The sequence below is a fragment of the Habropoda laboriosa genome, unplaced genomic scaffold, assembly GCF_001263275.1.
Source record: "Habropoda laboriosa isolate 0110345459 unplaced genomic scaffold, ASM126327v1 scaffold336, whole genome shotgun sequence".
Taxonomy (NCBI): domain Eukaryota; kingdom Metazoa; phylum Arthropoda; class Insecta; order Hymenoptera; family Apidae; genus Habropoda; species Habropoda laboriosa.
In genome coordinates, this window is record NW_017100454.1 from 26,023 (window position 1) to 39,733 (window position 13,711).

A 13,711-nucleotide genomic window follows, 5' to 3' on the forward strand; every position below is an offset into this window, starting at 1 on the left:
ACCTAAAATACATCGTTTATTATTAGGTCATCCTGAAAGTTCCCGCGGTTTTAAGCCGTCTTAATAAAAATCCGAATTTCTAAGAAAAAGAAAGTACTGAGGATCTTTAGTTAGCGAATAAAGATTGACTCAATCGACTGCAGAGAAAAAAAACGTTTATTGATAGAAATGAAATACAAAAAAACGGAGGCGAAAACCCGAGTGAAAAACAGTCACTCAGTTCGGGGTTGTCGCACGACTACTTAATATGCGGAAAAACATTGATTATTTACTCGGCATCGCCCCACGGTCAGCGGACCCATGGCTTTTATGGCCCGGCCTGGGCCTACGTTGAGCAGAGAAACTCGCAGTAGGAAAAGTAAAAATTCAAAATATAATCTATTCTCAATAGAAAGACGCAAAAGAATCTCCCCGATCCAAACGTAGTTTACACCCGAAAAAAATCATGCTCGCAGTTTGGTAGTCTTCTTCGAAGTTAATTCACTGCAGTTTCCTAAAACCGGGTACCACTATCACTGCAGAGTTGTAGGTACATGTCTATGTATTCCTCTTTCCTTTTGGTATGCTGTTATTATGATAGAAAATGGGAATAGATCAGCGATATGTACATCTATGTAGTCTGTTTATGCAAGCCGTGTTTACGATCGGAGATCGTTCTAGCTGTCGAATGTAACTTCTGTCAGTGGCATTCTTGTCGTGTATCATAGTAACCGGAAGTTCGTTTCCATTCCCTTCGTATTTCGTATTATTGCTGTAACTTCTTAACAAAGTTTCAAACGACCTACGTTCATATAACATTTTCTTCTCATTCAGGGTAATTCTAGGAGATCTGATCCGTCTCTCCCGAAATTACCCTACACCCATAGAACATTGACGTGTGTAGAGGAAATTTGATCGGAAACAAACTGAGACATCCTGTATACTGTCCGAATATTTTTCGGGGTAACTATACATATCAGTTAGAACGCGGTTACACTGCTGTGCTATTATACTGTTTGTTATACGGTTACACTATGTAGTTACTGGACTATTAGTATAATGGGTTCGCTACTGTTCGCTAAATTTCTGATAAACCATTTTACTAGCGCTACTCCCTTGGCCATTTGCTACACTCCTACACTTGAAGAGTGAATTTTTAAAATAACACAACACTACTCTTCGTGCGATGATTTTATTAAACGAATTTACAGGGCGTAGTAGCAGATAAAGAAAATATATACAGGGCGACCCGGTTGTTTCGGATCAAACTTTGTCACGATCTTCTATGAGTATAAGTGAGAAACAAATGTTATATAAATATAGGTCGTTTGAAGCTTCGTTAAAAAGTTATAACAATAATACTCGTTATTTGAAGACGAACACAACGCACTCCTCAAATTATTCGTAAGGTGAACGCGGAAGGATACACAGGGTGGTTCAGAAAGTTCGTAGCGAAGTGTAAGAAAAATTCAAACTGATGTATCTCTGTTTCTATTCGAGATAGAGGCAAAAATCCAAAAGATATTTTACTCGGTGCTTGAAGATCAATCCAATATACCTCAGAAATTACTCCCAAAGCGAACTATATTCTCCGCGGTGGAGCGTTACCACGAAAAATTCAACATCCACGCTCCACTGCAAAAAGTATAATTCGATTTATATCCACCCTCCGTTCACCTTACGAATTATTTGAGTAGTGCGTTGGATTCACCTTCTACTGTCGAGAAAAATACCGTTCCACCGTTAAGCTTCGTTAAAAGTTGCAATTGCTTTTGAAATCTCTTTGTATCAAAGAAAAAAAAAACAATCGAATTTAAACATTTCTAAAAAATTAAAGAACTGACATATCGAAATATCCGTACGCTACATTGTAAGTAATACACTTTCATTTATAAGTGAAAAAGAAATTTTTTATTTCAGACGTTCCGATCCTTGCCGGCAGACGTTCAAGCAGAAAAGATGTCGCAGTAACTCCTCCATTTTGTAACATTTTTACTTTTTAAAAATTGGAGGAAAAAGCTGAAAGTCACGTTTATATCTTCTAAGAAATATTGAAACTTTTCATTTAGCAGTTACCTGTGAGAAAAATTCCGAAACTTAACCTATTCTTAGACGCCTCAGGGTGGTATATCCCGTTAAACACTTCTTCATCTTATCATAAGCAAACTTCAACTTCTCGCTTCATTGTAACACTAATTCAGAAATTTCCTTCGGTTATCTCTCGCAGCAGGAGTCACCATTTACGCGTCATTTTTCACTGGTTAACAAGGGACAGGTTGGTTCACTAATATCGCATGGATGTCGTAAATTTAATGGTCCTTGGGTGTAAACTGAACTTACAACGACGTCGTTTCACCCCTCAACTCTCAGAAGTTTCTCTTTTTACCAGAGTAACATTATTCTCGGACGTTTAGCGTATCAAAAAAAATAAAACAGCCTCGCGTGTGTTCCTGCTCGTAACTTTTTCACGAAACAACGCTTCCGATAACCCGGCCTGTCGCCATAAAAATGGCGGCGCGAAGAAACACCGCAACCAGATTCAATTACAACTCGACCCTTATCCTGTTCGACGCGTTTATCGTCGCGATACGGGGACTAGTTATCTGGAAAAGGGGTGAGAAGTTACGATTTGCCCTTTCTGGGTAATTGGACTGAATATTTCAGCCGTTTTTCTCGCCTCCTTGTTCAGTTTTTAATAAATTTCACATTTATTAAACTTACGAAATTTCACAAAAATTTATTAAATTTTACATTTGAATAAACGTGAAAATTTAAATGAATGTTTCAGTTTTACAAGAAAAACTACCTATCCTAATCTACTCTTGTCGTTTCGCAAATTCTTTCCACATTTTTTATAGAATTCTTACGCCGTTGTTGTAAAACATTTTTCACTTTCCATTAAATAAAATATTCTTTAAGTTTGCCACAAACTTTTGCGATGACCTAATAACAGTGGATACTTCGATATTTCTAGAACGTTTTCTGTTTTGTTTCGGAGCTAGAAATAGTATAGAATATACTATACTTCACTCTTCTTCAATTTTTATTGTTCTCTGTTGATTATGAATTTTTTCTTACTACAGTGCATTCTCCCATATTTCTATTTCACACGGTTTTTACGCACTAATAAATTTACAAACCGATACATAAATAAATCTGTTGCAGGATTTCTGTCCATTAAATCGATAAATTTCGGAATACGTGAAACGTCATAGATGTCCATTATGTCCATTAATAAATCTACAAACGAACGAATAAATAAATACGCGCAATTTGGGAAAGGCAGCGGAGAGAAATAATTATTTTATATAAAAAAAGCAGAAATAATTGTAATTACTTTTACAATTTCATTTATATCTACTGTGAAATTGGGAAGGAAGTGTACAAAATTTCAAGTCCTTTCTGCCAGCGACTGGTACGGAGGAAAAAAGAGGGGAAAAAATTGGTGGACCCTGTAATAAACGCTCGGTGCACCTTTTGCTGCGCTTCGACGCGACTGCACGCATTGCATCGTTCGTATGGTCACCGATGCAACGATAGCCCTCTGTCTCACTTTTTCTCCCTCTCTCTCTCTCTCTCTCTCTCTCTCTCTCTCTCTCTCTTTCACTCAGAGTTGCTTCTTTTCGATTCTCTCGGTTCACGGGCCTGTTCTTCGTGGCAGGGCCAGCTGCTAGCGATGGCTTCGAGACGCTCCGAATTTTTCCATCTTGATTACTTATCAAAATCATCGACACAACGAAGTAATTAAAGTTTCGATGAGAAAAATTATTTCACTGATAGCTCAATGGTGCAATTTTGCACTCGATTAAAATTGCAGAAGCAATTTTTAAGAATGTAACTGTGTGTAAGTGTAATTAGTATTATTACTACAAACATGAATGGTAAGCAACATTTTTTTTTATCGTATTGATGCTATCGAAGATGACAGTGACTTAATCAACAGTAATAAGAACAATTATTGTAATAGTTGCAACAGTCTCCTTTGTATTTTCAACAATAACCGGTAAGTGAACATGAATAATTATCAATTTTGTTATCAAAATGCAATTAACATCGACAATTGACAATCACGAAAAATTAATTTTTAAACACTGTTCGACTGATATCGTCCACATCAACACATCACTGACAGTCTTGAAAATAACAAACTTCAACAATTCTCGTTAATATCTTCAACAGCCGCAGAAAGAATATCAACAAGTACCATGATTTTTATCGTTAACTTCCTATTACTACTCAACTTATATTATCAACATTAATTCGCCGTTCGACAATCCCAAAATCAACAGATTTCAACAACCACAAGCGAAGCATCAACAATTACTATCATTTTCATCATTAATTTCCTACTACTGTTCGACAGATATCAACTCACCAGTCGACAACCACAAAATCAACGATCCTTGTCAATATCTTCAACAACCGCAAAAGAAATATTAACAAGTACCACCATTTTCATCGTTAATTTCCTATCGCTACTCAACTCATATCGCCAACGTAAATTCACCATTAACAATTACAAAACCAACCAAACTTCAGCAATTCCTATCAACATCTTCAACAGGCGCAAACAGAATGTCAATAATTACCACGATTTTCATCGTTAATTTCCCATCACTCCTCAACTCGTATTATCAACATCAATTCACCATTCGACAATCGACAAACTTGAACATCCTCGGCAACAACCACCGCACACGCAGCATCAACAATTCCAATCAACCTCTCCGATCATTTCCATCAATCAAGCGATAAATCTCCGCGGAACAAGAGGAGGATGGCCATCACTAGTTGGGCTGCGCTCGTGGCGGTCAGGTATGCGAGGCTTGCAGACGAAAAAAATAAAGCGAGATGAAATAAGAAAAGACAGAAAGACCGCAGGAACGCCTGCTGATGGCTGTTGGAACGAAGAGAGAAAGAGAGAGAGACAGTAGACACGGTCACGTGTACCATCAGTTAAGAGTGAGACGAGTATAGCCGAGCGAAGGGTGGGTGGGCGAAGAGAAGGGTGGAAAAAGAGGACGAGCAGAGGTGCATCGAATGCAAGAATGAAAGAGACGGTTACCAATGGAGGATCAGGATGAGAGAAGGTAGCCTAACCTGACCCAAGAGGCATCGAGTCTAAACAATCGGACGATCGTCCTTCGAAATATCTCCGGCTCCTGGGAACACGTTTATGCGTGTCCATGCCGTTCTACCTGTTCCTCACTGTGTTTGCCTGGCCAGGGGCCACTTGTTTGCCGGACTTTCGTGAAATTCCACCTCGTGACGGTAGCTAGGGGACCAATGAACGTCTTGTAAATACGATTCGTCCGGGGCTAGACGTATTCCAGGTGTTTTCATGGGGTACACACAGTGAGAATGACTTTCTTTCAATTTCTACTTCCGTTTCGATGATTATGGACTTGCTTTGTACTGGGTTGATGTGAAAAGTATGATTTTAAGTTGATACCGATTTTGAAATTTTATTTTTCCAAAAAAAACGTAACTCTTTCTCCATTATCTGATATGTTTTTATTTCTTGAGCATCTGAGGTTTATAAAGGGTGAATTTTGAATCAATTTTAACTTGATGCAGGTTCTTAAATTTTATGATTGTAAACGTTTGGGATTGAATGCGAGTGTTTCTCCTTTTTCTGCTATCTTTCAATTTCTTCGAGTATTTGACGATTGCATTTTTCGTTGGTTTAAAGAGGGTGAATTCTGGATCAATTTGGTAATTGGAAGATTTAATGTTAAACTGATATTGCAGTTAACACGTTGAATGCCGGACCAACGCTACGTAACTTGGCCACGGTGCCGAGAAGAATTTTTTATTCTAATACAACACATTGCAATATGCGTAAATAATAGGTCAATAGTTAGAAAATTTTACAAATGCTTTTACTAATTTTGAGACCGCCGGGCCGGTCACCGACCATTCCCATTCAACGTGTTAAGAAAGAAACAACGTTTTCAAAGATTATTTTTATTGTAATTCTTGCACAGTGAATAAATTCCTTGAAATTACAATAGTAACTATAGTATATTTCACAGATAGAATTCTACATTTCCTTCCTCATATGGATTAAGCTGTATTTCGGGGATTTTACAGTATTACTTCTGGTAAGTTTAAAAGCTGCTAAGAGGAGAATTTATGGGAGACAATATGCACCTGATTGTGGGAATTTAAACCGGGGGAAAGTCGAGCACTGTCAGCCAAGAGAATGGAGTTGATTCGTCACTGAATAACCTGTTTAATTACAGAGTCTACGAAAATTCAATTAAGGGATGATTTGGCCTATTTGTACTTTAAATGGATTAAAACATACAATCCTTACTAAACTTCTGAATTCCCCTCAATTTCAAACTTCTTCAAAGTGGTCTGACAGGTGACACGTGTAAGTAGTTGACAGAATTCGTTCGAAATGATTTTTTTTTTTTACTAATCTTGACACGAAGAATCATCTTGTCCCCACTTCTATCACGATTTCTCATGCACCCTGTACAGGGTGGACCACGAAGCGTGATCAGCTTAGATTATTCTGCTGTTAGCGGTTCGATCGGAAGTTTTTTTAGCTAAAATAACATGGTTGAAAGAGAGCTTTAAGTAGCAAATTTTATGTCAACCCTTTTCTTCCAGAGTTATCTAGGTCACCTTCAGTCTACAATTTTTTTACATCCATCTTTTAGGAGATACTGAGACGAATTCAGCAAGCACCATAAAAGATATTTCTTCATAAAAGAAACATTAAAATAATATCATTTACCTTAATTGAATCGATGCTCAAAATGGTGTCCACTAGCAGTAATACACTCATGTAAACGGTTAAGAAATGACTGCTACGTTCTTTCTATGACGTCTGCATTGATGGTTAAGCATGAATCTACAATTCTCTCTCCCATGTCTTCCATTGCTGGAGGTTCTTTACAAACTATTTCCTTCAATTCACCCTGTTACGATGTGCTCGTGGCAGTTGCTACCAACTTTCGAGCTTTGTCGAATTTAGCACGTGGTGTGCCGACTAAATCTAATGGTTCGTCTTCGAAGGATCACCTCCATGATGAGGAGGACAAAAAACTATTACTAATGGTCTAAACTTCTAATGGCTCGACTCTTGGCGTGGTCAGATGACTTCTATCGTTCCCTTCCGCGAAAGGTCCCACGACACCTCCGTGCAAGGACGCCCTGAGAGCCCTCGGATAGGTTGTGTACATTTTTCGATAGTGGTGGGGAAGGGTGGCTGGCGAAAACTATTGGTTAAAATCATAGGTGGGAAAAACTACACGAAAATGCCACCCCCCGGACCATAGGTCACTCTCAGGTACCAAGTGTACCCTTGAGTGACGCACGCGGGAATTCCGAGTGCCTCGAACAATGACCGTAGCAGACGCGCTTCGGCTCTGGTGACCATATGAATGCAAAAATGTACAAGTGAAAAAAGGGGCGAAGATTCTAAGTTGAAAACAAGGCAATAAAGGTAAAAGCAAGTTGTTAGATTGAAAGACTACGATTGCCGTGGCGTCATAAAATTACCGCTGCTACGAAACGAGCGAAGGTGAAAAATATATACAATAGAACTACATGCTAAGAAGTCTAAGGGTCGGGCGGCTGACACACCTGTCGAGGATTAAACACACCCCATAAAAAGAAATGCTTAACCACCAATGCAGACGTTATAGAAAGAACTAAGCAGTCATTTCTTAACCGTCCACGCTACCGTATTGCTGCTAGTGGACACCATTTTGGGCATTGATTCAATTAAGGTAAATGATATTATTTTAATGTTTCTTTGGTTCAGACGAAGAAGAAATACCTTTTATGGTGCTTGCCGAATTCGTCACAGTATCTCCTAAAAGATGGGTGCAAAAAAAATTGTAGGTTTACCTACAAAAAAATGACAACTTTGGAAAAAAAGGGTTGACGAAAAATTCGGTACAATCATCTTCAAGCTCTCCTTGAACCATGTTATTTTAGCTAAAAAAAACTTCCGATCGAACCGCTAACAGCAGAATAATCTAAGCTGATCATGCTCCGTGGTCCATCCTGTATATTAAAATTCTTACAAAGTACAGAATAGGAGTTGAAATATTGAAATTTCACGGTAAGACAACAAATATTCAAACTGAAAATTGGAATTTTTCCAACAGTGGAGTATTCCAATTTTACAGCAGCGAAATGGTGAAATTCTATTCAACAATGGACGATAGAAATTCCATAACAGTGAACTAGTAAAATTTCGAAGCGAAGGTGCATCGAAATTCAGCAATAAAAAAATACCGGAATTTCATTAGGATACAGTAGAGAAATTGTACGACGATTCGTAACACGATACAAATATCCTTGGCAATATTTCAACCAAATTTCCCTTATATTATCCCGCGTTTTATGCATCGGGAGAGATGCTGAAAGGGGGAGAGGGTGGATTCGTTTGGGAGGAAGCGAAAGGCACGTGGGCCAGAACGCGTGGGAATTTATTTGACAAATTTATTTGACGTCCGGCGTTCGTTGCATTCCGTGGGATCGAATTAACGGGCCTGGCTGAAGTTTCACGGCGATTCGAATGAGAGAAGGAAAGAGAGGGAGAGCCGCGTTAGCGTTAGAATTACCGCGAACCGTCTTCGCGCGGAATTTATTAGCGATAATTCAGCCAGCTGCGGGCGGCTGTTAGTCGCGGAAAGGCAGAGGATAAAGGAAGAGTCTCTTTCTCGAGAAGTAGCCAATTTTTCAACATTCTCTCCAATCGGGAATCGCCAATTTCTCTGTACCGTCAAAAAACGGCGATTCAACCCTTTCGCGTCGTCTTTGTAAAAAATTACGTACACCGAGTATTAGAACTTATGGTAATAAATTAAAAGATATTATTTGAATTATAAGTCTTCTTTATTCTGATACGCGAGGAAGGCACGTCGCGACGCAATTAATAAAACAAACATCGACAAGACGCTGAGAGAAAAAGAAACATCAGCGTCACCCATACTAAACAGATGGTTACCATGTTATTTTTCTATACATTGTTTATATTAATCTGTCTCAGTATGTTGATCGTTTTTGAGGAGGCGTGTTGGATTATTAGGAGAAATGAGTGTGTGTTCAGTAACAGCAAAAATGATCAACACACTGAGACAGATTACCCCTTCGCGGTCGTATTTAGCTCAAGCAACGAACACTGATAATGCAATGCAAGATTATCATTTGTATTATTTTACTTCGTCATTTTTACTATTTCTTATTTACCTTTTTCTACTTCACGTATGTTTAACACAATAACACGTGGTTTCATTTTATACAAATATTATATTTAAATTTCTCCATGGTGTGATATACAGTCTGTTCCACAAAAGCGTGGACGCGATATTTTCGAAACTTGAGGTCAAATGAGGGAGAGATTGTGTTAGCATAAAAATATGAAGTTCCCTCTTATACGCATTAGCTTTAAATCTTTTAGTATCGTTTTTGTTACTGAGAAATACGGACCTTTTCGAGATGAGTGCCGTGTACGCCAAACGTTTCGAGGCAGTCTTCTTGCGTTATCACCCAAAAGGACGAAAAATGAATGTTAAAAATGCAAAAAAATATATGCATTAATCTCGTGAATTCGTTAATAAGTAGACACAACGATATAAAGAAACTGAATGTGCCGATGACCTCCCTGATCGAGATTCAAAGCGCGGTACCACGAAAAGGGAAGATAAAGTGATCTTCCGGCTATTTTCAAGGAATCCAACATTTTGCTTGCTAAAAAGGGCATAAATATAGGGATTTTGACATTAAAACGTCGCTTGACAGAAAATAATGTTTGACGGAGCAGTACGTTATCAAAACCGTTGCTTTCAAGGAAGCACGACGAAGGTCGGCTGGCGTGGGCACACGAAAAAGGTTGATCGCGATTGGAGTGGTGTATTCAGTGATGAAGCATCTTTTTCGGCTTGAAGTATCAGATGTGCCTGGTCTGTTTATGAAAATCCAATTGTCCAAAGACGTGTTAAACATCCATTCGGGAAACATGGAGGTCTCTATCACTCTCATATACCACGAAATTGGTCGAAAGTATACCTAGACGTTGTCAAGCAATAATCGCTAATGGTGGAGATTGGGCACACTCTTAATTAAGTGCGTATTAGTTTATTAGATGTAGTTTCGATGTATATAAAATTTTTTACAGAAAGAATTAATTTTCACAGAGATATCGCGTCCACGCTCTTGTGGAACAGACTATAAGTGCTTCGGTGGCCGAGAGCAGCATACGAGAGCAAAGGGTTAATACAAACATGTACAGAAGAATGACATAGTAACCATCTGTTTAGTATGGGTGACGCTGATATGTTCTTTTTCTCAGCGTCTTGTCGATGTTTCCTCGTGTAACCATCCTCGCGTATCAAAATAAAGAAGATTTATAACTCAAATAATATCTTTTAATTTATTACCATAAATTCTAATACCGAGGAAGCAAAAACTCTTTGCACGTGACATTTCATTATCCATCTGAATTTTGATCAGAATCTTGCTTCTCGTTGACCCCTCGACAGGGTTTCAAAATTTTTAATTAATTTTAACTGTAACTTCAGCTTTACGTTACGAGACTGACGATGGAAAAGTGCATACCGGGTGTCCCAGTTTTTTCAGATCAAACTTTGTCAGTATATTCTACGGGGGTGGTTAAGAGAAAAGTGTTATACGAACATTATGATCTAAAATGGGGACAGATCAGCGATATTCAAATGAATCGCATCACATTATGTTTCCCTTGACACCATTCAACATTTTTCGGTACAATCGACAGTTTCGAAGATATTTCAAGTTCTAGCCTTAGGCGACTTACCCTGTATACAAAGGGTGTCCCAGTTTTTTCATATCAAACTTTGTTCGTACCTTTTCTGCGTATAAGTAAGAAAGGAATGTTATATAAATATAGGTCGTTTGAAGCTTCGTTACAAAGTTATAACAATAACACTCGTTATTTGAAGACGAACACAACGCACTCCTCAAATTATTCGTAAGGTGAACGCGGAAGGATACACAGGGTGGTTCAGAAAGTTCGTAGCGAAGTGTAAGAAAAATTCAAACGGACGTATCTCAGTTTCTAATCGAGATAGAGGCAAAAATCCAAAAGATATTTTACTCGGTGCTTGAAGATCAATCCAATATACCTCAGAAATTACTCCCAAAGTTATAACAAAAATACGAAATTGTACTCGAACAAAAATTGATCTCCATTTAGTGTCCATTACAGATATTGGATGATTGCTGAAGTTCGTACCCGATTTAAAAGTAAAACACAAGCGGTGTGTGCAAATGCACGTTTCATTTGAAAATAAAACGAACAATTACTCGAAAATAAAACACAAGCGGTGTATTTTCGATAGGAATGTAACATGACATTAAAAGAAACATCTGTGCCGAAGTACGACAATGTTCCCGCCATCTCTGAAAATTCTTAAAAAAATAATTCGGTCACAAAAGGGTTGAACTATTTTCCCTATAAAATTTCGATTCTGCGAGTTTTCTGAAATTTCAAATTTCTGAACACACTCGAAGCGGTTCCAATTATTTCACAGCCCATCGCTAGTTATACCAAGATTTTGGGAACACCCTGTATAAGGGACTCGACCTCTTCGTTATTCATTCAGCCCGTGACCTTTGGTGCTCCATAGAAAACGAACTATTTTCTAACTTTTTACTATAAATTTCGCTTAACAGCTATTTTTCATTACATCGTCAGAAATAGTTGAAAAATCATACGGTACGTAAAGAATGGACACACTGTAGTGACCATTCGCGTACACACAGGATTAATCTCACTACACTGGCCATTCGTTGTAAATGGGTTAAATGGTGAAACTTTTACACTCTACCTTTTTAATTATATCCGAATACGTGAAAAAAGTGCAGCAAGGGGCACATGGAGGGGGGGAGGGAAGGGAGGTTTAAATCCGTTTCCAACCGTTGGATAAATGAAAAGATAAAAAAGGAAACGAGACAAGAAGTTCCTTTCCATGGGTATACGCGATCTTTCAGACTGCTTTGTTTCGAGTCAGAGAAGCCAGGTTGCTGATTCGTTGGCTGCTTATCGCGTTCACCTTTGACGCACGCAGATTGGTTCGGATGACGAGAGCCAGCCGACACCTTTCACCCTTTACGTGTCTCCCCTTTTCACCCCTTTTCCTCTTCCACCCTTTTCCCACTCTCTCTCTCTCTCTCTCTCTCTCTCTCTCACGAGTTTCCCTTTCACGCTCCCTAGGTATTCAGCAACTACGTCGCGAGTTTTTCACGCTTGAAACCATCCATCGAGCGACATCGATATTTTAACCGAGTCGCAGAGTAAAGGAAAAGCCTTTGAATTAGCTCGTTCACCTATCGTTCGCGTGTTCTGTGATTTCGTTGTCACTTATTTGAAGAGAATTAACGATGAAAATTTGTTCGTAGATGTTCGATGAGTTTATCAGCTCGTGTTTTCACGAGAATCATGCTTTCTGATGACTACTTTTGGTGGGAGGTAAAAAAGTTTTATTTGATATCTATTGTTTCAGTGGAAATTTCAATTTGAAATGTTTCTGCTCGTTGATTCGAAATCAATTTGTGACATAATTTCGCTGTCTTCAAGCTGTTTGATTCGTGAATTTGATGACTAGTCTATCGTAATTTCTTTCCCTGTGATAAAATTACGGAAAAATTCTATTATTACCGAGGTGTTAACGTCAAATTCTATGCAATAAAATTTTCCGAAAAAATTTCCCTATCTTCAACGCGCTCGTGTAAAATTTTATAGAAAAATTAGGCATAATTAAAATTGAAATTTAAAAACCTTCCATGGAGGTGTCCTCACAATAAAATTTTCCGCAAAAATTTCCTTATCTTCAAAGTGTTAATATCAATTTCCATGGAAAAATTAGGCATAATTACAATCGCAATTTTGAGAATTTCAATGAAAGTTTCCTCACGATAAAGTTTTCCAGAAAATTTCCATGGAACTTTTTTGCCAATAAAATTTTCCAAAAAAAATGTCCCTGCCTTCAAGGCACAAATATCTAATTCCACAGAAAAATTGCCCAAAGTTAAAATGACAATTACGACAACTTTCCACAGAATGAAATTTTCCAAAAAAAAAAAAGAATATTCCATCGTCTTCAAACTACAAATACCAAATCCCATAAAAGAAAAACAACGAAAATTGAAAATGTAATTTTATCTCCGCTTTATATCGAAGCTTTTGATGGAAAGTTTGACGAAATAAGAACAAGTCAAGTTCAAGGGAAACCTCCCTCTGGTGCGTTCGCGTATATTCGTCTCGGGTAATCTCTTACCGGGGACTCTTCTTTGCTCCACTCCTTTTTCTGCGGTTTCCTTATTCCCTCACGTTGTCCCTTTCATCCGGCCTAGGGGACTCTGAGGAACGTCGAGCGAAATGTTTCGCTTCAGGATGATTACTTGCTCTACGATTACAGGAAAGGTGAGGCAAAAGGAGTCTGGCAAGATGGAAGTCCCATTCATGCTTCTCTCGACCTCGCGAGGTTTGTATTATTGCTACTTTTCTATGTTCTTTCGTCGCCGATACTCGTGAAGTGGAAGTAAATCAGTGTCACTTGACATTTATCATTTCTCGTCTGCATTGTTCGCGGTAATAAATAACACTTCACTTTCTAATACTTCTTTATTGTACGCAGTTTTGTGTGCTGTTCCGTTTTAAAGGATTGAAATTCAATTCACGATCATTTTAAGTATTACACGAAGAGTTTTACCGATTTGTTCATTA